Genomic DNA, 21,298 nt, shown 5'->3' on the forward strand with positions numbered 1-21,298 from the left:
CATTGAATGACCAGTTCAATGATGTAATTTTGACAGATGATTGTGCAATGCACAGATTTTTAATTCTTAAACAGCGCAATACATGTAACCATTAATTCCATGCAGGTTACAGATCTGGAGCTGGATATTTTTTATATAATTTTATTATTATTTTAATGTTATTGATTATTATTAAAATATTATCGACAAGGTATTGGTTAAGAAAGAAATTTAACATAATGGTAGATTTAACCTAGTATTTGTGCAATTAAAAAGTCACTGCATATATATGGACACAGCTAGTGGACGCTGAAAAGTTGCATGGACTGACGTCAATTTTATTGCAAAAATCATTTCAGGAGAATGCTCCGTATAAATGCAAAGGAATGGACGTTTTGTTTTCTGCAAGGTCATTCGGGACGAGAATGGAAACGATATTAGCGCTCAGCTTAGGCTCAGGCCCAAACCCAAACACCCATATAAAGTGCACGTGTGGGCAGGTAAGCAGTGCAAACTGTACAACTACTTTGGCATTTGATAATTTAAGTCTTGAAACAATGTCTGTGTGCAATGCAAAATGGCATCAACAAGAAAATTTGCTCTTTTATGGTCTGTGATTTGGCCCTCATAAACCTGCAATAACAGTAATGAGGAAATAAACGGAGACCTACTAAAATTAATTCACAGCACGCAGTTTGTAGAATTGCAAATTACCTCCATTGTTGGCTAAGTTCAGCAAATCCCCATGTTAATGTGTGGTGTGCTAATGGAAAATGTAGGTCAAATGGGGAAAGAGTTTGTGGCATCTTTGTAAAAAAATAAATAAATAAATAAATAAATAAATAAAAGTTGCAGTAGCAGATACATAAGATCAAGATGTGATGTTATTGAAAAAATCAAGAAAAAAAGTGGGATTTTGTAATCAAGTTAATAAAAAAAATTATCACTGTTGTAAGTATTTAGCTGGGGTAGTTGAATGTTTTGACAGAGTGATGTTAAGAGGGACAGTATATCACACAAGTAACTGCACAAGAGCAAAGGCCAAAAATTCATTTACTATCAAATATGTAAGTGATGATAGTGTAAGATTTGGTCACATAGAGCGGTTTTTAAAAACTCGGAAATACTGGGTGAGACCGTGGATTGCAAGACGCCACTTGTAAGGCGATTACAAACATTTGATGAAAGAACTTTTGATAAGACTACAGCCTCACCTAACAAAACCAGTGCTGTAATAAAAACAAATTTGCATATGATATTCATTGAAATTCAGGGTACATCATTTGTTGCAGAGAGTCCAAACACTCATGAAACAGATTGATTTTACAAGGAGAACAGTTTTTGAAAGTGTTTTTTTTAATGCCAGAAGTTGTGTTGAGTTTTTCAACAGCTTCTCTGAAATTTCAATTACCGGGGGACCATAGAAATACTGACTGGATTCCAGCAGGGTTTTAGTCCAATTCCAGTGCACTCTAGGGAAGTGGATGCCTCATAACCCTGTAAGGAGTACATGCCAAGGCAAGTGTGGCTGCCTTTAAATAAACCAAGTCTTAGTGTGGGTGCAGCAGCAGCACTAAAATCTGTAGCTGGCGGAAGAACTAACCAATACAGTCAACAGTGGCTACAGAGGAACAAAGGGCAGGTCAGTGACCCTGATTTTGGCCTCTGTACTGCGCAAAAATCAGCAGGTCTTGTTTGAAAATCTGTTTGTGCCATGGCCATTCAGTCAGCGGGTTATGTTCGACAATCAAGTCATGTTGGAAAATCTCTTTATTTTTCCTCATCAAGTATATATTTAATCAGCAGGTTTTGTTTGAAAATCAGCAGGTCATGTTCAAAAATTTGTTTCTGTTGTCACCATCAAGTCTACAATTGATTGAAAACCTTTGTTGTCTGCTTATTTTCAACATCAAATGTGGAAGAAAGATTTTAATCTCCATAGTCATTAACAGCCTTTTTGGAGCATGTGAACTGATATAATTACCCTGCTCTTCCCAATAATTTTGCTGCACCCTATAATACTAACTTCCCTTGACCAATTCCCATAATAGTGATTGCTTGCGCCCCGCCCCTTTCCTGCTGAAACACCTATTCCTGCCACATCTCTTCCCTCTGTGCATAATGCAATGCGCACTGCATACAACAGCAAACATGAAAGAGGAATTATGCACTCAATGCACAGCATTGGACATCAAATAATTCACAGGCAATCAACAAATTTCAGGATTCGTGGTTGAATCGTAATCAGTTCGTGATTGATCAAGAATTGCAAGAACTGACTATGAATATATTTGAATCTGTTAAGAATTTCACGAACTGATTACGATTCAACAACAAATCCTGAAATTTGTCAATTCCTGGTGATTTGTGGGATCCGTGGTCTGTGTGAAATAGGGGCATAAGCTGGGATACATTTAAAAAAGCAGCTGGTATTTGCCAAGATGCATGCTACAATACAATCAAGAGTTACTGGTAAGATGGGCCAGTTGAAGCATATCACAGAGCTTGTTACCAAGATTACACCAACACGGAACACCTTACAAGGCTGAAAAAGAAAAAGGTCAAGAACTGATGCTGACAATTTTACATATTGCATGTTGGTTGCTTCCTTGCTTTCCTTTTTTTCAGCTCTATCCTTTCTTTTCTTTGTTAGCTTTTGCCTTGAAAATGCCTCCACCAAAGTTGGTGCTGAACAACAAATTGCATACGCATTTATCTGTTCTTTTTTGGGAATCATGTTAGTCAGCATGAGCTATATTATTTGGCTCAATTGGAAGAAGGTACTCTTGCTGCACTTTGATAATAAGCTCCAACTGTGATCCATCTTAAATTTTGTTAAAAATGATGAACCACAAGAAAACATTCCAAAAGAACACTGAAGAGGATTCAGCAGCTTTTAGAAGTCAACAAGATTTTAAGTAAAGAAAAACAACCTGCAAATGGGGGAAAAAAATGGTTATTCTGGGAGTAATGACAAAATTGACAAAACAATACTTTTAGTTGAAGTCCAAACCAGATTATTATCAATGGCTAAGGAAATTGAAAAAAATCAATCTGTTCTCAATATAGCATCTTTTGACCCTGTCAAATTCCATTTTGAGTTTACAGACCCTTTTCCCTGGAATGTAATTAGTTTTCTATGTATTACTAATAATGAATTTTAGGAGTTAAAGAAGAAAATCACAGGTAACTTTGATTGGTACTGTGAGAAAGGAATGGTGAGAAGAATTATTTTACCTGTGATTTTTTGATGATATTTAAGAAACTCAAACAGAATTCTCAGAGTTTACCAGAGAGTTATCCCACAAAATAAAACATGGTCAATTCTATATATATTTTTCTGTGGAATCTAAGAAATTTTTGTTTGAAAAACCAATGAGAAAAAAATGAAGGCATGGCAGGAAATAACTAGGTTTGGGCCAATTTTTTTAATCAAAAGCACAAGAATAGGTGACTTGAATATTGATATATTTTAATATTATAATTCTTTCCTCCACTTAAATTCTTCTTTTATAAACATAAGGAATTACATCATTATGCATAGCATATTGAAGAAAATTGGAAACATTAAATTTTTGTTTAATTATCACTGAAAAAATTAGTTATCTTATTGATTTTCAGAGTCAACAATATAGGTCTTGGGAGAAAAGATGTGAAAGTTATAAGGAAGAAGTGGTCGGATTTTTCCAGCTGCTCCAAAAAGGAGGCAGAAAGGAGGAAGATTCAAAAGACTGATGGTGGTGGGGTCTCTCAAATAATGTTGACTCCCATGCAAGAAAAGGTTAAATAATGTTAGCATTTTATAAAAAATTTAATGTATATAATCAGAACATACCTTATGTAGATCGATGGCTTTTTGTTTGAATATATATGTGTGTGTGTGTGTGTGTGTGTGTGTGTGTGTGTGTTCATTTATTTATATCAAATGATTATTAAAGGTACTTTTGTTTCAGGTTGTGTCAATTATTGGTGAGACTGCCATTGCTGGCCTTCAAGGAGAAATTGACACATTCCAACAACAAAATCAAAATGACGAGTATACCAAAATTACAACCGAAGAGCTCAAAATTTTAGTGGACGGGGTATCTGCTTAAAGTGACATTTTCTTTTTTCAAAATTCAGCAATGTTAATGTTATAACTAACAGACTGAAAAAGGAAATATGGGAGGCAATAACAAATAAGTAAGTTGATTAGTTACTTTGTCAATGCATTGTAATTATTGATCCTACATTATTTTTAATTTGGAATGACATTAAAATTGAGTAGTGATTACTCACTATGTGACAGAAATTAAAAGGAAAAACCTACATTGACTACCAAATTTTTTGTGTTTAATGTGAAGTTAAAGGGCTCTTGATGAATAACGGAACATACAACGGTCTCTATATCTTCCTGCTTATAGCGTCAACAGTGTGTCCAAAGTTCACCGAGACAACGCAAGCGTGCGTAGGAAATGGATAGATTTATGTTCCAAGATGAAACACACAGAAAAACAATGGAGAAACAGTATGGGGAAGACAGTGAGCAGTCCCTGTCCCAAAGAACTGTCCCCTTTAGAACAAAAGGTAAGTTTTAAATATAACTGACATTAACAATTTCCTGTAATCATTATAGGTAATGAACCTCTAGTGGCCGCTGAGTACAGAAATAAATTGAATTTATTAATAAATATTTTTTACTCTTTAAAAATTATATATTTTGGTTACTCTTTCTTCTTATATAGACTTATTTAAATACCTTTTAACACTAATACCATCACTATGCATGAAGACACCGTTTCTAAAATATAAAGTAGGATGCTGAAACTAATATTCAAATCTGAAGATAAACTAAATTTTTCAGCTTGGGGGAATACGATACAGTCATGCCAGGAGAAGCAGAAGCCAGTTAACCGAGAGAGGAATTGGAAGGTACTCTATTAATATCAGTAATCTTAAGACCCATTTTTTTTACATTCACAGATCATTTTTATTACTAATATTTTAACACAAATCATTTTTTGTTAGCAAAAAAAAAAAAAAAAAAAAAAAAAAAAAAAAAAACATATTTTGTGTTCCTGTTTTTTTAATAAGAAGTCCTAGATAAAATACTAGTCCAACCTAGAAATGCATCAAAGAAACAAGTAAGAATTTTTTAAATATTACTTCGCCTTGCATAATGAAGAATAATTTGGAAAAAGCAAGGTACCATTTTATAAAATTTAACATAGGCCTAGACAAACTATATGGGGAGAGAAATTGTACTTTTAATACACATTGTTTATTGCATAAAGTCTCGAAAGTCAGAGATTTTTTTTTTTTTACGAAAGCTTAATTGGTGACCTGAGAAAACAATTTCATGGAACCCAGCAGGTAAAATTGCAAATAGTCACAGTGGTGTGCATTCAACACAAATTACCAGAGTTAATTGAACAAGTAAAGGATGGTGCTGTGTAGGTCCTGGTGCAGCAGATGACTAAATGGCCAAGTTTGAAATTTTCAGGCAGGATAGGTTATTCCTCTCATATCCTTGGACTATGTTCTTCCTTTTTGCCTCCTACTTATTTTGCCCACAGTGCTGTTTTTGAGTATTCAAAATTTTTAAGAATTTGATCACCATAGAGGATTTGTTTTTTGCATTTGTTTTTTGTAAGTCATACAATGTAGTAAAAAAGAGAAATTGTTTTACTGCAAAGAGGGAAGAGGGTTATTGTGAGATACAATTTTTTTTATCAAATGCAGTACTATTGATGGTTGCAGATATTTTGTTGTTATGTTTTTGCTTAGTGGATCTAAACAATTTGTGTCACAATTTCTAAATTTTGAGGAGAAAGATTAGTAATTGTAGTTTTTGTAAGATTGGGGAAGGTACAGCTTTGAGTCATTAAAACAGTTACTAGTATAAACCTACACATTATCCTCCCTTCTTGTGATAGATTTGATCAAGTTTCATATCAACAGATATACAGTTTCACTAAGAGAAAAAATACCCAAAGATCGACAGTGCGGAGCTGTCACCGATTACTTTGGCAGCTTTAGTGCCAAACAGCTAGTACCTATTTTGGCAGTGTACATATTTTGGCACACATATAAATATGTCATATTGGGAGAGATTATAGGAAAGAGAAGAAGGAGGATTACAAAAAAAAAAAAAAAAAAAAAGACAATAAGAAAATGGTGAATGTATTTTCATTTTTTAATAATAAAATGTAATGTATACATGCAATGTATTGGTGAATTATAATTTACATTTTGCAACATTATACGGCAAAGAGATTATGATCATATACAATGTTCATGTTTTTACACATTTAGCTGATCACTCGAAGTTATATGGCCCATTACAACTATTTGCAGGATTTCCATATGAAAACTACCTGCACAGTATTAAAAAGTTAATAAGAAATCCTTCATTTCCTCTTCAACAAGCCATATGGCACCTTGATGAAATGATGCACTTGGCTCCATCATTGAAAACAAAAGAAACAGTCAGCATGCAATAAAGGGTACCGGAGGAGACTGATTGTGCCCAGAAGTGACGTGTAGTGGTGTTAGAAGCGAAGATGAGTGGTCATTTTAACCTGGAGGTGAACGGGAGAGAAGATGTTTAGTCAGAGGAAAAAGAGGTTAATTACTAATAATTTTAAGCTTTGTGATCAGCTTACCTGAATTCTCTTTTCTTCTTTTTTGGGAAGATCTTGTCAGTGAAATGTTTTATTATGAATGCATCACATTTTATTGTACATTTGTACCTTTTTTCTTTCTATCCTATTAGGATTTCAAGAAGTACAGTAGTGTGGAAATGTCTTGTGAAGTCGAGCAGTGCCGTTGACCAAAGACAACAAGGTCAGTTCTTAAAAATTGACAAAATTGTGAGTGAACTTAATGTTCTATAATTGTTGAATGTTTAACCTTCTAAGCTGCATTTGCAGATGACAATCAAAAGGCACACCTGAAGTGTAAAAAATTAGAGTCCAGGCTGTCAACAGACCTAGAAACAACAGACACAGAAGACAGAAGAAGAAAAGTAATTTGTATCACTATGCCGTTGATATTCTTGCAAGTGATAAGTGTCTGTTCACCTCATCATAAATAACACATGCTTTTTTAAAAATGAATAGCTCTGTGCATATGTTATATTGTCAGGATGGCACTCTAAGTATTCCGTGACAGAGCTTTGAAAAACAATATAAATTTCCTGAATGGGTTAAGTATCAGGTTAACACTTTAATGTTATTGGCAAAACAAGTTAAATACCCCTCAGTTTTGTTAATGTACTGTAAATAAATTGAGTTACCCTTAGCAAAATGAAAAGTCTGCAGCAAACTTGCAAAAAATTTGCAGCAAATTTGCTGCAAACCAAATAGTTTGCAAGAAACTGTTTGCAGGTTGTTGCAAGAAAAATCACAGTTGTTGCAAATTTGCTGCAAATTTGCAGGAAGATTAAAAGTTTGCAGGTAGTTCGCAAGAAAACTATCATTTTCTAGCAAATTCGCAGCAAATTTGCAAGAAAGCTTCTATTTTCTTGCAAATTTGCAGCAAATTTGCAAGAAGACCCTCATTTACATAAAAGTTTGCTGGATGTTTGCAAGAAAGACTATACACTGTTGCAAATTTGCAGCAAATTTGCAAGAAACTGCTCATTTACATAAAAGCCTGAAGAAAGTTTGCAAGGATAAATATACCCTGTTGCAAATTTGCAGAAAATTTGCAAGAAAACCTTCATTTACATAACATTTTGCAGGAAGTTTGCAAGAAAGACTAACATTGTTGCAAATGCAGTAAATTTGCAATAAACTCCTCATTTACATAAAGGTTTGCAAGAAACTCAGCTTTTATACACACCAAGTTGATTCATTTGCAAGAAATTGCAAGAAATTGTTTCATGTTTGCAGCAAATTTGCAAATTCTTTTTCATATAAAAGTTTGCCTGAGTTTTGCAAGAAAGTCCATACCTTTTTTTACTAACATACAGTTAAATTAATGATGTTTGCACTGAGCATGGGTGTCAGGATGTGCCATTTTCAAGCCAAAATATTAGTATTAAGTTTAGAAAAAAAAAAAAAAAAGGCCAAGTTAACTAACAGTTTATGAGATTTTTGCATGAAACTAAGAAATTTATAAACTTTAGTTTATGAGAAGTCTGAAGACACCTGAAGACACTTAGACATTTGTTAATAGTTTGGGAGAAGTTTGCAAGATGACATTTACTTAGTTTGCATCAAATTTTCGAGATACTCAGCAGTCTACTTACAGTTTGCGATAAGTTTGCAAGAAACTTAGACATCAACTTACAGTTCACAAGAAGTTTGCAAGAAACTTAAACAATTACTTACAGTTCGCGATAACTTTGCAAGAAACTTAGACAATTACTTACAGTTCGCGATAAGTTTGCAAGAAACTTAGACAATTACTTACAGTTCGCGACAAGTTTGCAAGAAACTTAAACAATTACTTACAGTTTGCCATAAGTTTGCAAGAAACTTAGACAATTCCTTACAGTTCGCGATAACTTTGCAAGAAACATAGACAATTACTTACAGTTCGCGACAAGTTTGCAAGAAACTTAGACAATTACTTACAGTTTGCGACAAGTTTGCAAGAAACTTAGACAATTACTTACAGTTCGCGATAAGTTTGCAAGAAACTTAGAAATTAACTTACAGTTCGCAAGAAGTTTGCAAAAAAAAAAAAAAAAAATGGCTATTTGCTTACAGTTTGCAAAAAACTTATAAAAATAGAAATTAACTTTTTTTTTGAAATAATCAAGATTTAGGCATTTGAAAACTTCTTTTCCATTCTCGAAACCATCCTTACTCAAACTAACAAAATTGTACTAAAAAAAAAAAAAAAAACAACAATTCATGTTCAGTTATGGATTTTGCCCACTTTTTGGCCAAATTTATTTATTTACATAACCCCACATAAAAAAAAAAAAAAAATAGTTCCAAAGGTTTATATAAATGATTATTTATTCATAATAACATTTGTACTTGATATAATTTAAGTTCTTATGTATTATTATCAAATTAATACTTTGATTTACTGCTTATAAAACCGAGTAACCAGGATGATGTTAAGATTTCATAGGGTTTTCATGATTTAGGCAGATTTGGAGCAATACTGAATTATGATGTAACCCACCAACTATCAATGAACATAAAAATCAACACTACAGGGGATGACATTCCTGAGAAGTACTTCTTAAAAACAAATAAACTCTTTAGCCCAGGGTGAGTTTGCAAACCAGTGTATACTGATGAGCATGTGAAGATCACTTAAGGATGTAGATAACAGGGGTAGCTATCTTCTAAACCGGCCAAGATATACCAACATGTTACATATCAATAGAAAGCTTATTTCAACAGCTCTTCATTTCATATCCTTATTTTATTATGTAATCATTACGTAATGAGATATAATGCTTAATAGGTGTGCTCAACATGATCTTTACACCTTAAAAACTAGAAGTCCACTACAAATGGACATGTGTAGACAGCTTGACTCGTGAGTCCTCATAGGGATCAACAAGAATGCGCCTCAAATTAGCGATATGTGTTAAATTAGCAGAGATATCAAAATAAACTTGGTTTCCAGTTCAACGAGACCCCCTAGCCTAACTAAAGCATGCCTAAGTTGAAAACGGAGCTGATGTTATGAAATCCCAGACACATACTTTCAGACAAACCTTAGATCTAACGAATGAATACCAGCTTTCATCGGTTGAGAGTTCTAATTAATTTTGGCACTGGTCTAAATCGTTCTCTTGAAGCCATAAACTGAAGCGGAGAAATCAGCCTTTTAGTGCTCCCCGGAGATTCCAACGTTATATAATCAGTGAGCTGCATTGGCAAGCTGAGAAATTTAGTTATTTATACTGGTTCAGCCCTCTACTCACTGCCTATGTAACTGTCACTATGCCTTTCATCCATTTTCAACATTATTATTGAACATTTTCAACCGGAGGCCCCCTCCATGTATTGACAGCAGCCACCATGTTAGTCGTGACGTCAGCCTTCTTCACCACGTGACACCTAGGGGGAGTGCCTTTGCCCATATACGTCTCATCTATATGTCTGCTTTTTAAAGCTTTAATAGATGTCAGAATTAAGTCCACTGATAAATTCAAAATGAAAAGTATTGTTTGGCAAGTGAAAGCGCGACGTTACTCACAGAATGTGAAAGGTTAGCAGCAATCTAGTATGGGAAATATACAGCTGCACAGTGGAGCTGCCAATCAAACACATATATGGACAAGTGTGACCTACTTTAAAACTCAGACACGCTACCACAGTGGTAAATCAGCAATTAGGCTAAAATTAAGGGTTTATTTGTAAACTTCCATTATTTTAAGATAGGCTGATATGTAGTTGATATTTCATCTATCTAATACTGACAAATTCAGAAAAACACCCAAATTTTGACAATTTACTGTTATCTACATCCTTAAAGGGATAATAACTCTTCGTATGAGACCAATATTTCACAATAAAAACCTTGTGAATAACTCATAGAAATATAATATATTCTGTTTTACCACAAAAACAGCAGTTATAGCTTTTATTCTGATAGTTGAACTTGTCTTTAGACCACGTGACCTCCATTGATGTCTATACTCTGTTAAAATCTCTTAAGAGATTTTAACAAAAAAACCAAACTTTTTAGAAAAAAACCAGGGACTAACTATGAATGTAAAAATGGATTCATTAACCATTGGTAAGTATGGGAAAATTGTTGTTTACTCCAGGAAAATTCATTTTTTGGCCGAAACGAAGAGTTATTATTGCTTTAATTGACTCCCAGTAATTGCATGGGCAGTGGCATACAGAAAAATGAGCAAAATACTAAGGTGCACTGTCAAGTTATGATCAGGGTAAATTGGTTTGTCACATGGGTCATCACAGGTATCTCCATTGAAATCATCATCACTGTCACTATAATCACCATCACAGTGCACTTCATTACTCAACTCTTCTTCGCTATAAGAGAAGTTAGGACCACAGTTTTCTTTGCCATTGTCATTTTCACAAACTTCTTTTAGTTGTGTTATTGTGTCAGATATGTCACATATAGCTGTTGCTTAAATATTCTGTACATCCAACTCTTTGGCATTCTCAGGATAAGGTCTTTATCTTTTGGGTCTCACTCTACCAAGTTGGTCAGCCATCTTGTCTAAAAAAAATAAGAAAAAAAGAATTATGAAAAATATATGTCACAATAAGCCTAGATTGATCAAATTTATTATAACAGGTCTCATTGATTAAAACAAGATGTACATTTTCAGTCCCCATTTACTATAGATTACTAAGTAGCATTGTATTCAAAGCAGAAAGATTCTCATTTCATTATATAGCACCTACATAAACAAACTGATTTCTATCTAAGCAAAGAACAGTGGTCCTTCAATTGAAATGCATACTAGTAAGGGTGAAACTTCAAATTCAGTGTCCTTGACACATCTGGTCTTTCAAATTTTCATGGATAATTACAGTGCAGCAGAATGGCTGTTTGGTTCTTTTATGGAAACTACACACCTGAGAGATAATTAACTGTCTAAGCAGACCAACATATTACACACTGATTCTTATCTGAGAGGTCTTTCAATTCAATTTGTTAAATCTCCAAGCCCTGTGGTTCATCAGAATGAAACAATGAAAGAATTAAATGCAAATTATTAAAACTTAAAAAAAAAAAAAAAAAAAAAAAAAAACAGCAAACCCATGCTTATTAAGTTCAGTTGCATATATTCCTTTTTTCAATTATTTGTCCTTCTTGAAAAGTAATCATTATACTTGGATCCTCAGTTTTCAGGATTTTTAGCTTACATAATTAGTGAAGTATGAATAAAGTTTTATTTACAGTTATTTGTGCATTGATTATTTAATTTTCCTCGACTTTAACACCCCCCCTCCCCAATCCGACATTCTTAATAGTAAAAATGTATTTCTGCTTAAGCATGCTGTGGAATGGACATTTAAGAATAAAACCCTAGATGTCACTCAAATCATGTAATTCACAGGCTCTTAAACTCTAATTAGTGCCTGAATACCTTTAAATTTCTTCTGCTAGTTTGTACATTGATAGTCTTCATATAGCAATACATGTATATATTCCTTATGTCTGTGGTATTGGCTTGTTCGAATAGAATTGCACTGTAAAATGATCAAGTAAATGTTGATAGTCCTTAATGCTAGAAAATTATATTTTCCTTGGCACTTGTTATTATTTTCTGAATCTTTTCTTGTAGTTTTTTGTTCTTTTTTTTCACTTTTGACCTTCAAATTTTTGCAATGTATTAAACTTATTTTTTAAGAGACACCTGCCAGATTCCCCCACCATCCCCCCCATTCAAGTCTCTGACATGCTCATCTTGCAAGATGCTGAGAGAAAGGATGAAACCTGTTCACACCTGACTGTTAATAACTGATCTGTATCTAGGTAAAGATCATGGACCTTAAAATTCCTACTTGCTAATTAGAGAAGCATTTAACAACAAACAAGTATCTATCCCTTAAGGTACATACTGTCTTTCAACAAGCTTAGCTGAACAATTCCACTTCTAAGAGTATTTACAGGTCATCAAAGCTTAATGTGACTACAACTCAATTTTAAATTCTATATTATCTGACAGATATTTTAGGACTACCTAAGCTATTTAGCTTCACTGGATTATAATGGATTCAATTAAAAGCATTTCACTTCCTGACAAATAACCCAAATGACTGTAGAAGGGGTTCTAATATAGGAAAATTGCATTTTGTTATGCATATACCTAGAGACATCAAAATTTTATCAATTTTAGGATGCATAAATGGTAAATTTTTGCCACAAAAGCTCACCAATTGCTAGTAAAAATTTTAAATAGTACTAAGATAATTACCGCAAGACATCATTCAATACTGCCCGAAAAATGATATTTGAACAATATTTTCTGCTAGCTTGCTATGCCGATATAATCCAGGCAGATAAGTAAGATATGTACTTGTATGTTAAATTTTCAGCCAAAATTTAAAATAAGGAGCAGTTAAAAGCTCCTTTTTGCTGATCAAGTGATTTTTCCTTGTCATGTCTAATAAATTATTCTAGTTGTATAACAAACTAGTAGAAGTAGTTAATAAGCATTTACTGAGAATCCATGTTTCACCACACTCAGTTCAAAATGTACCTTTAACTATGGTAATATACACAGAAACCTACAGCTAATTTTATTAGATTTTGTTAAACTAGAATAAACTAAATAGGGAATGACAGTAGACAAGGGTAATATTTTATACACAGTTAAGTATCAAACTGTCATGTCTTAAGAAACACTAAAGGGAATCCTCCTTCCAAATTCTTAGTTGACACTCACTCTTATAAAGGTGACAATTTTCAATGGGGCTATCAGTTTTTTTCACCACTGGGTGGCGCGCGTGTTTTAGTTGGGGTACTTTTGCACATGCGCGTACTTTCTCGTGTGTTTGCAGTTTCATTTTTAATCTGACGCTGGAAATATCGCTCTTAATAATGCCAGGATACTGTTGTGTTCCGGAATGTACATCGTCAACAGCAGGTCATTCTTTTCCGAAAGACACAAAGCTGAGTTACCAGTGGAGAGTTGCCATCAGGAGGGTTGATTCTTCATCAAAAACACTATGGAAACTAAAGGCACATGACAAAGTCTGTTTCCTCCACTTTCGTGAGGAAGATTACACTTCTACAAGTTTTACTTGCTGTTGTCGCTTTTAGTATTAATAATGAGTTTGTCAACTTATTTATTAGATCTTTGTTATCGATGTTTAAGTAATTGTGTCGTTTAACGTGCTTAGAATGTTAATTTTTAAGACATTCTTCACCTAACATATATGTAGCGATTTGAGGGAGAAAACACTCTACCGACTAAGCTACCGAGCCCGGGTCAACCCCGACCAGCCACAACAATTATTTCTTCGTTTTTATGTGATAATACATAAGGTTTTTTAAAGGCCACGTTTTCAAATTAGGACAACTTGATTTTTATTGTATTAATAATCGTTATGTGCACTCCTTTTGCAGATGAGAGAAAAAGACTGAAGCCAGGAACGATACCATCCATATTTCCATTTAATAATTCGCATAGTATCAGATCCGATGAAGTGGAGGTAAATATAACGCATGATATAATAACAGATTTATAAATAAAATATTTCTTATTATTTGTATAATTATCTGTCTTAATACTAGAAATACTAGAGACGGACTAAAGGGGACAAGAGGCAGTCAGATCTGCGTCATTTCTATCATCTACACAGATTTTATGTGTTAATTAACAACGAAGTATTTTTCTTTGTGTAATTTATTAACTTATGTATTTATTTTTTGTTGTATCCTATATAGGATGAGTCTCAAGCAGATGAAGCAGTGGCAGACAAACATGAAGAATGCGCTGGTGAGAGCCAAAAAGAAAGTACAGCTTCCCAGTGTGATATCACTACACCATCAGACACAAGAGAAAGCATCATGCTGTACCAGAAAAATGCAAAGGCTGTCTAGTATCAAACTGGATTTATTGTCATATTGAACATTTCATGTTGTTTTTCAATGGCCTTTGGCCAGCAGCTCACCACTTGAATTTCAAATGTTTGTCACCAGGGCCAATGTTTTTTTATCATTATGAAACTGAGACAAGCCTTTGACGATTATTTAGCTCTCCGTTTCAAGCTATCGGTAACAACGGTGTCAAAAATAATAAGCACATGGATCAACTTTGTTTTTCCAGCTCAGTGAAATGAACATTTGGCCAGAACGTGACATTGTTGACGACTATATGTCTGTAAATTTTAAGAAATATGGAGTATTGATTTCATGGGTAAACTGGCATAATTTGTCCTTGTCTTGTCTTTCGGTTGCATTCAAAATATCACCAAACCTAAAAATGATAAAATTAAATTAGTGAGATAGGTTTTTTTTTACTGTTCTTTTCAATTTGTATTCCAAATGCAAAATGAAATTGTACATTCATAGCATTAAATGTTGACCTTCAAACCATGATATATCATCTCACAACTTGTATTTCTGTATTATAATGCAACTACAGGTATATATAGTAGCTCAAGCTAGGACACGATATTGATACAAGACATTTGAACAAGTAAAAAACAAGCAAACTTATTTTCGTTTGCACACCTACCTCGATGCTGTTATTCTCCATGATCTTTCTTCATGCCACACTCGACTTTTACTTTGGCCTCTAGTTCTGTTTTCAAGTTCTGACACTTCCTTCTCTGTGACCTACCAACATCAATGCAATTATGAGGGAGTGAAAAAAACTATGATGCTAACAAAACGATGCTAACATTCTTGGCAAACACTGTTTTGATTGTCTACCTCATCTATACTTAGTTATGTCAATTGTCATTGACATAAAACACGCATCAACCCTTGTTTCTCCTTTACAAATTTGTGTTGACACAAGTCATGTGTTAAATGTCGGACCTGGTACACGAAATTTGATTACCGAAACGAACGGTCCTTTATCGACTAGGAGTGCCTACAATAAACATATTTTAAACATAAATACCTTCATTATATTCTCGGAATATGGAAATACGCAATGACAATATCATTATCTTGAAATATAGTAATAAATTAGGCATATTAGTAGTGCGGAACTAGCCGCCGCTTACACCTGGCTTTTGACAGGGAGCTCACACAGAAACCCATATTTTACGGGAAGATTCGAGCGCGAAACCTTCAATATTAATGATACAATTGACACATTTATAAGTAAACACACTAACCTTTCTACCAAATCCTGTTTCTTTCCTCTAGTGGGGGCTCCTCTTTCAACTAGTTGAAGTTTTAACTTCGCCACCGTTTGCTTCCCATACTCTAAAGCCATTTCTACACGGACGCGAAAACGAGGCTATCTTCAATAACCACTATTACCCCAGCGCCCTCTTTAGGACAAACGGCTCCGCGTATAGCCCCATTGGACGACAACTATCTGAAATGCTCAGCCCACAAGATGTGCTGCTAGCAAGGAAGAGCCCTATTCACACCTGATTGTTAATTACTATAGCACTGATCTGTATCAAAGATTCGGGGACTATTGTAAAGTGAATAATTTTTTGTTGTTTAGGACAAGCAAGTCCCCATCTCCTAAGACTCAAACTGTCTCTTAATAAGCTTTCCTAAACAATTCCACTTTGAAGAATACAGCACAGCAGAGCCTAATCTAACTGTAACTCAAAAATTTAATGTAACCTGACATATAAGTACATTTGGGCTATTTAACTTCACTGGATTGTTATAGACTTGATTTAAAATGTCATCATTATTTGACACAAAGCTAAAATGTAAGCAGAAAAGATGCTTTTAATGTAAAAATGCATTTTATATGGCATTTATCAGTTTTAAGACATTAAAATTATTTAACTTTTATCAATGTCAATTCATAAAAAATACACAAACCAAATGCTCCTTTTAATAAAACAATGTAAACATAATATAAATCTGATGGTAACTTAGGAATGGAAAGAAAAAAAAGTAATATTTACTAACACTCACTATTTAAACAATGTATCAAACTGTTTCGTGCTGTTTTTAATTTTTTTCTGAAGAGACACCTGAGAGACCTCCTACATTCAAGTCTCTGTTGACACCCACTCAAATATTGCGATGATAATTTTCAATCATCTGAAAACTATCTTTCTAGATAAGCTGCTACGTACCTTTCACTGCATGGTTTGCTAGTATTGCTGGGATTCATCTTCCGCGAAATAAAGACACGCGCAGCCTTGACGACTTTTCAACAATTCCACCCCAGTAAACAATAGTTGGTCTGGATGCAGGAGCAGATCTGTAGAGGTGTTGGCAGAATCTACCTTTTTTAATAGTTAGATCAAATTTAAGATTCTTGGTCCACGGAGCTCTCATGAACGGCGATTATCTGACAACCGGAAATGGTCATGAAAACGACTAATCGTGATTGGTTGATGCGCCATCTGATGCATCACGGGAAATTTTGAAGAAGAAGACCGTTTGAGATTTACCGGCAGCTGATTTTAAGTTGGTGTAACCAGTTAGAAATTATTATGCGTTGATTGCAAAGCCAGGTAAGTGCAAAGGTTAATCAGAACGTTTGATTCAAGATAGGATTTTACTACACTCAGAGAATTCTCATCATGCCTGCGAGTAGAAAGTAGAAAGTAAACCGATTCTAAATACAGTTCTAGTATGGGGGCGCTAGTATGGTACTTGTTGGGAAGGCCATCTCGTTCTCTCTCTCTCTCTTTCTCTTCTTATTTTCCTCTCTCTCTCTCTCTCTCTCCTTTTTTTCCGCTCTCTCTCTCTCTCTCTCTCTCTCTCTCTCTCTCTCTGTAACGGTTGAATAAGTGTGTAACTATATTCTTTTTAAATTATAGAGACGTGGATTACTATTGGTTTTGACAAGGATGGAGTTGTATCAGTGGAAGACGTTTCGAAGTTTGAGAGGGAGGAAGAGTAAGAAGGGGAAGTCCCTACTGTTGGAGAGACACTCATGGCTCCTTGGGATGGTTGCATGTATTTGGCAAAAGTGATTTACATTTAGTGGTAAGTGTATTCTCAATTAGTATAGTTTGCTTAGGTGAAATAAATTCAAAGGGCAGAAGGGTTCATACGGCACTTAAGGTACATATTTACAGAGCATCGCTGTAACATGGATTTCCAGTAACACATATAAACTACTTCTTCAAATTTCCTAATTACTCAAATAAATTTAACATGACAAGGGGTAAACTGAATAAGTCACCAGATTGGTCATTAAAGAGCTTTAGACTGCTCCTTTCTTTAAATTTTTGGCCAGAAATTTAGCCTTTTTTCATGACCTATTATTATTATTATTTTTTTATTTATTTATTATTATTATTATTTATTTTTTTGCCCATTGATATACAGCATAGAGTGCTAGCAGAAAAATCTGTTCAAATATTTTTTCTTTTCTTTTTTTTTTTTTTTTGGAGGGGGGGTTAATTAAACTATGCCTTTTGGTAATCCTCTAAGTTATACTACTTGAAACTATATGCTGGCATTTTGTTGGCTTATGTGCATGGCCAAAATTTACTTCATATGCACCTTTAAACTTAGCCCCTTGAATTTACTTTTAATCTTGAAAAAAAAACTTGCACATTCAATCATATCTGCCACAGGAAAAAATTATAGTTTTAATAGTCTTGATGGTTTTAAAAGTCAGTTTTGGTCATTTCCACAGAAAGGAGAAATATCAAAGTGCAAATACATGTGTTTTAAAAGAATGCTTTGAAACCTATTCTCCTTTTATTTTAGATTTCAGAAATGCATGTCTGAAGGAAAAGAAGGCATATGTGAAAGGTGAGTAAATGTATTTTCAGTGAGTGTCAAAGACTTCTGAACAAATCTAAGAATTTAAGTGTATCACCCTCATACTGACTTATCTCTTCTTTGTGAAACTAATATGTCTGATAATTCCATAATTACTGTTGTTTTTTTTTTTTAATAGTAACACAGAATCCAAAATGTTTCAGTGTTGCCTTGCTTCTGAATAACAGGAACCCCACTTTTTTTTAGTTCAAACAACCATGCAACCTATGATGAACTGTTCATTTATAAAAAGGACAACCAGAGCAATGGTAGTAGTGTAAGTATATTGTTAATTGACCTGCAATTGCTGTTGCATATCTTTTCCACTAAATGCTGAAAAAATTGTAATTTCCTCTTTCAAATAATAAGTACATTTTACACACATGAATTCAAATTTAATAAAGCTTTCCCTGTGTTATTCAAGGAAAAAAATCAGAGCCAGCTTGTAATGCAGCAGTTGAAGAAAGTGTTTCAGTGCCTCGTGCATCATCTGTCCCCCGTCTTACTCCCACCATCTCCAACCCTGTGCCCTCCATATCTCCCCCCCCCATACCATATCCAACCCTGTGCCCTCCATAACTCCCCACACGCATACCCTGTGCCCTCCATATCCATCCCCCCCCCCCCCCATCTGTCTCATTTAGTTTTTTAAATGAAGTCATGCTTTCTTTATTTATTGTATAAATTCTCTTTCTTTCAGTGTATGTTATTAACAACTTGAAAATGGATGGGCCAGCAATTAAGCACACTATGAGTGCAAAAATTCACACTTGTAAAATTTGTTGCACTCACAGGTAGTTTGTCAAGTAAGCTTCTAGTAGTTTCCATTAATAAAAACATATATATATTGACCTGCAATTATATATATATATATGTTTTTATTAATGGAAACTACTAGAAGCTTACTTGACAAACTACCTGTGAGTGCAACAAATTTTACAAGAAATGTCAAGTTTTATTTTTCTTGTCTTTCAGATGTGATATGGTGCTTGTATCCCAGTCGAAATTTGGTCTGACTTCTCTAGCGAGTGAAACAACAGCGGTGATATGTTTTCCAGAGATCAACTACAACCTGCCTGATCTCTACGTTTATTTCTCTGGCTGACAGATTTGGAGTCTCCTAGGACAGCAGGGACTATCTAGCTATCAGTTCAACTGACCAAACTCACTCTGAGCTCTTATACTAAGTTCTACTCCTTATATACTTATACACACAAAATACATTACAGTGAATCATTAACAGGATTGAGATATTGAAGCCAGTTAACAGAATTAAGACATATTACTAAGGACTCGATAATTAAACTCGGACTTCTTTAAACTTGGATGTAAATAAAGTTGTTGAATCCTCTTAAAGATTAAAGCATCCTTTATAGCTTGGTTACTGTTCTTTCCAATGAATAAAATGCATAAGCAGATTCACGTTGTATCATTATATCAGAGACATCTGAACAATCTTTACCAAATGTTGATTTAATTTGATTTAAATGTGCAAGTTTCTAAAATAAAATATTGAAAAATGTTTATGGTGTTTCTTACTGATATTCTGTGTGTGCTATTTTTTCATTCATTTGATAATTTTCTGTATGTGTTCTGCCAGCTGCACTATATGGCTAAAATACAGTAATAAAATTTTGCTACTCTATGATTTCAAATATGGCATACATGATTGAGATTTAATTTAAAAAAAACTGGCATAAATAAAAGCATAATCACTGGGGTAAATATTAGTTGTCAGTCTACTGCAATAGTGGTACTGCAGAAGAATGTTTTTTCGATTTGTTTTTTTTTTTTTTTTTTTGGGGGGGGGGGGGGGGGGGGAGGGTTCCGGAAAAATTCACGAGAACAGTTCTGGAGATTTTGCAGCAAATTTGCAAGAAGGATTTCTTATGAGTTTGCAGAGCATTCGCAAGAACAGTTCTGGAGGGTTTGCAGCAAATTTGCAAGAACTTATAGTGAATTTGCAGAAAATTCGCAAGAACAGTTCTGGAGAGTTTGCAGCAAATTCGCAAGAACTGTAGTGGAGAGTTTGCAGCAAATTCGCATGAATGGTTCTTGAGAGTTTGCAGCAAATTTGCAAGAAACCTGTGACAGATTCCCTTTTGTCATGCTGATTAAGTTTGTGGGGAGTTTGCAGCAAATTTGCAAGAGACTTAATTTACATGGTAAATTTCCTCTTGCAAATTTGTTGCAAATTTGCAGCAACTGTTTGCAAGAAGCCTTAAATTTTGCTAAGGGTATTTGTATTATTTAATATTTTATGGGATTGCTCATTTTAATATTTTGCTTTTAGATAAGACTGAAGAAGAGGATTATAGGGTTTTTGATGTTGAGGGCAAGGTAGGTATGAAAAGAAAAGGTAATGTCCCTTCCTTGTCACTTAAATGGAGAAAAAACCTTTCATCCAGTAGGTATGACATTTTTTCTAAAACAATATGAAGTCAAAGACATGCCTGGTTGACTAGAGATGAAATAGACTTAGCCCATGGAATTTTATCAGATATGTTCCCAAAGGTAGAGGGCTTTCATGGTACTTGTGCCCTAGAGTTTGTTCAAAATGGTCATATCTTATCCACCCCCACTTCTTCATTTGTGCAGATAGATAATCTTAACTCCCATTGGCTTACTCTTTCCAACATTTTATTAAAATAGCAATATTAGCAATTGTGTTCAAATTCCACACCTAGCGCTAGACTGAAAGGTAAAATTGCTGAGACTGATGCCTCATTGCTTTTTGCTACATCCAAGAAAAAAATTTTGGAGCATAAAGATGTTCAGGAGCAAACTGGTGATAATGACATTGGTCTTTTTAGTCCGGTTGCTTAGGGCAAAAAAATGGCCAAATCGTGACACAGCAGATAAAAGCAGCAAATTTTGCATGTGGGCACCTTTTGACATACTAAATCAAATTAGAGCCGTAGCCCACAGAAAAAATTTACCGTTTGGCCAAAAAATCCAAAATGGCCGCCAACTTGTGAAATTTTGTAGAAATATATACATA

The 21,298-nt window shown here is 34.3% G+C and overlaps 5 long non-coding RNA genes across 8 annotated transcripts in view; 3 read left to right on the plus strand and 2 right to left on the minus strand.

Moving 5' to 3' along the window:
• The window catches only part of LOC106167016 (uncharacterized), a 191,552-nt gene that overhangs the window by 136,142 nt on the left and 34,112 nt on the right, over nt 1-21,298 (minus strand). The window lies entirely within an intron of this gene.
• LOC147762217 (uncharacterized) lies at nt 3,623-4,941 on the plus strand. The gene is made up of 4 exons (XR_015334086.1): nt 3,623-3,760; nt 3,933-4,161; nt 4,383-4,545; nt 4,823-4,941. It is a non-coding gene; the product is annotated as an uncharacterized LOC147762217 (long non-coding RNA).
• On the plus strand, nt 6,352-20,908 carry LOC147762218 (uncharacterized). Its single transcript, XR_015333872.1, has 3 exons — nt 6,352-6,584; nt 6,734-7,250; nt 20,534-20,908. It is a non-coding gene; the product is annotated as an uncharacterized LOC147762218 (long non-coding RNA).
• Nucleotides 13,715-14,969, plus strand: LOC147762219 (uncharacterized). Its single transcript, XR_015333827.1, has 2 exons — nt 13,715-14,078; nt 14,314-14,969. It is a non-coding gene; the product is annotated as an uncharacterized LOC147762219 (long non-coding RNA).
• Nucleotides 14,521-15,908, minus strand: LOC106181307 (uncharacterized). 2 transcript variants are annotated; one of them, XR_015333839.1, is made up of 3 exons: nt 15,717-15,908; nt 15,107-15,207; nt 14,521-14,845 (listed from the first exon to the last, which is right to left on the minus strand). It is a non-coding gene; the product is annotated as an uncharacterized LOC106181307 (long non-coding RNA). The 2 variants fall into 2 exon arrangements; XR_015333838.1 differs by having other exon boundaries at nt 14,522-15,207; nt 15,717-15,907.

This window comes from Lingula anatina, chromosome 4, assembly GCF_051362555.1.
Source record: "Lingula anatina isolate TDL-2025a chromosome 4, LinAna3.0, whole genome shotgun sequence".
NCBI lineage: Eukaryota > Metazoa > Brachiopoda > Lingulata > Lingulida > Lingulidae > Lingula > Lingula anatina.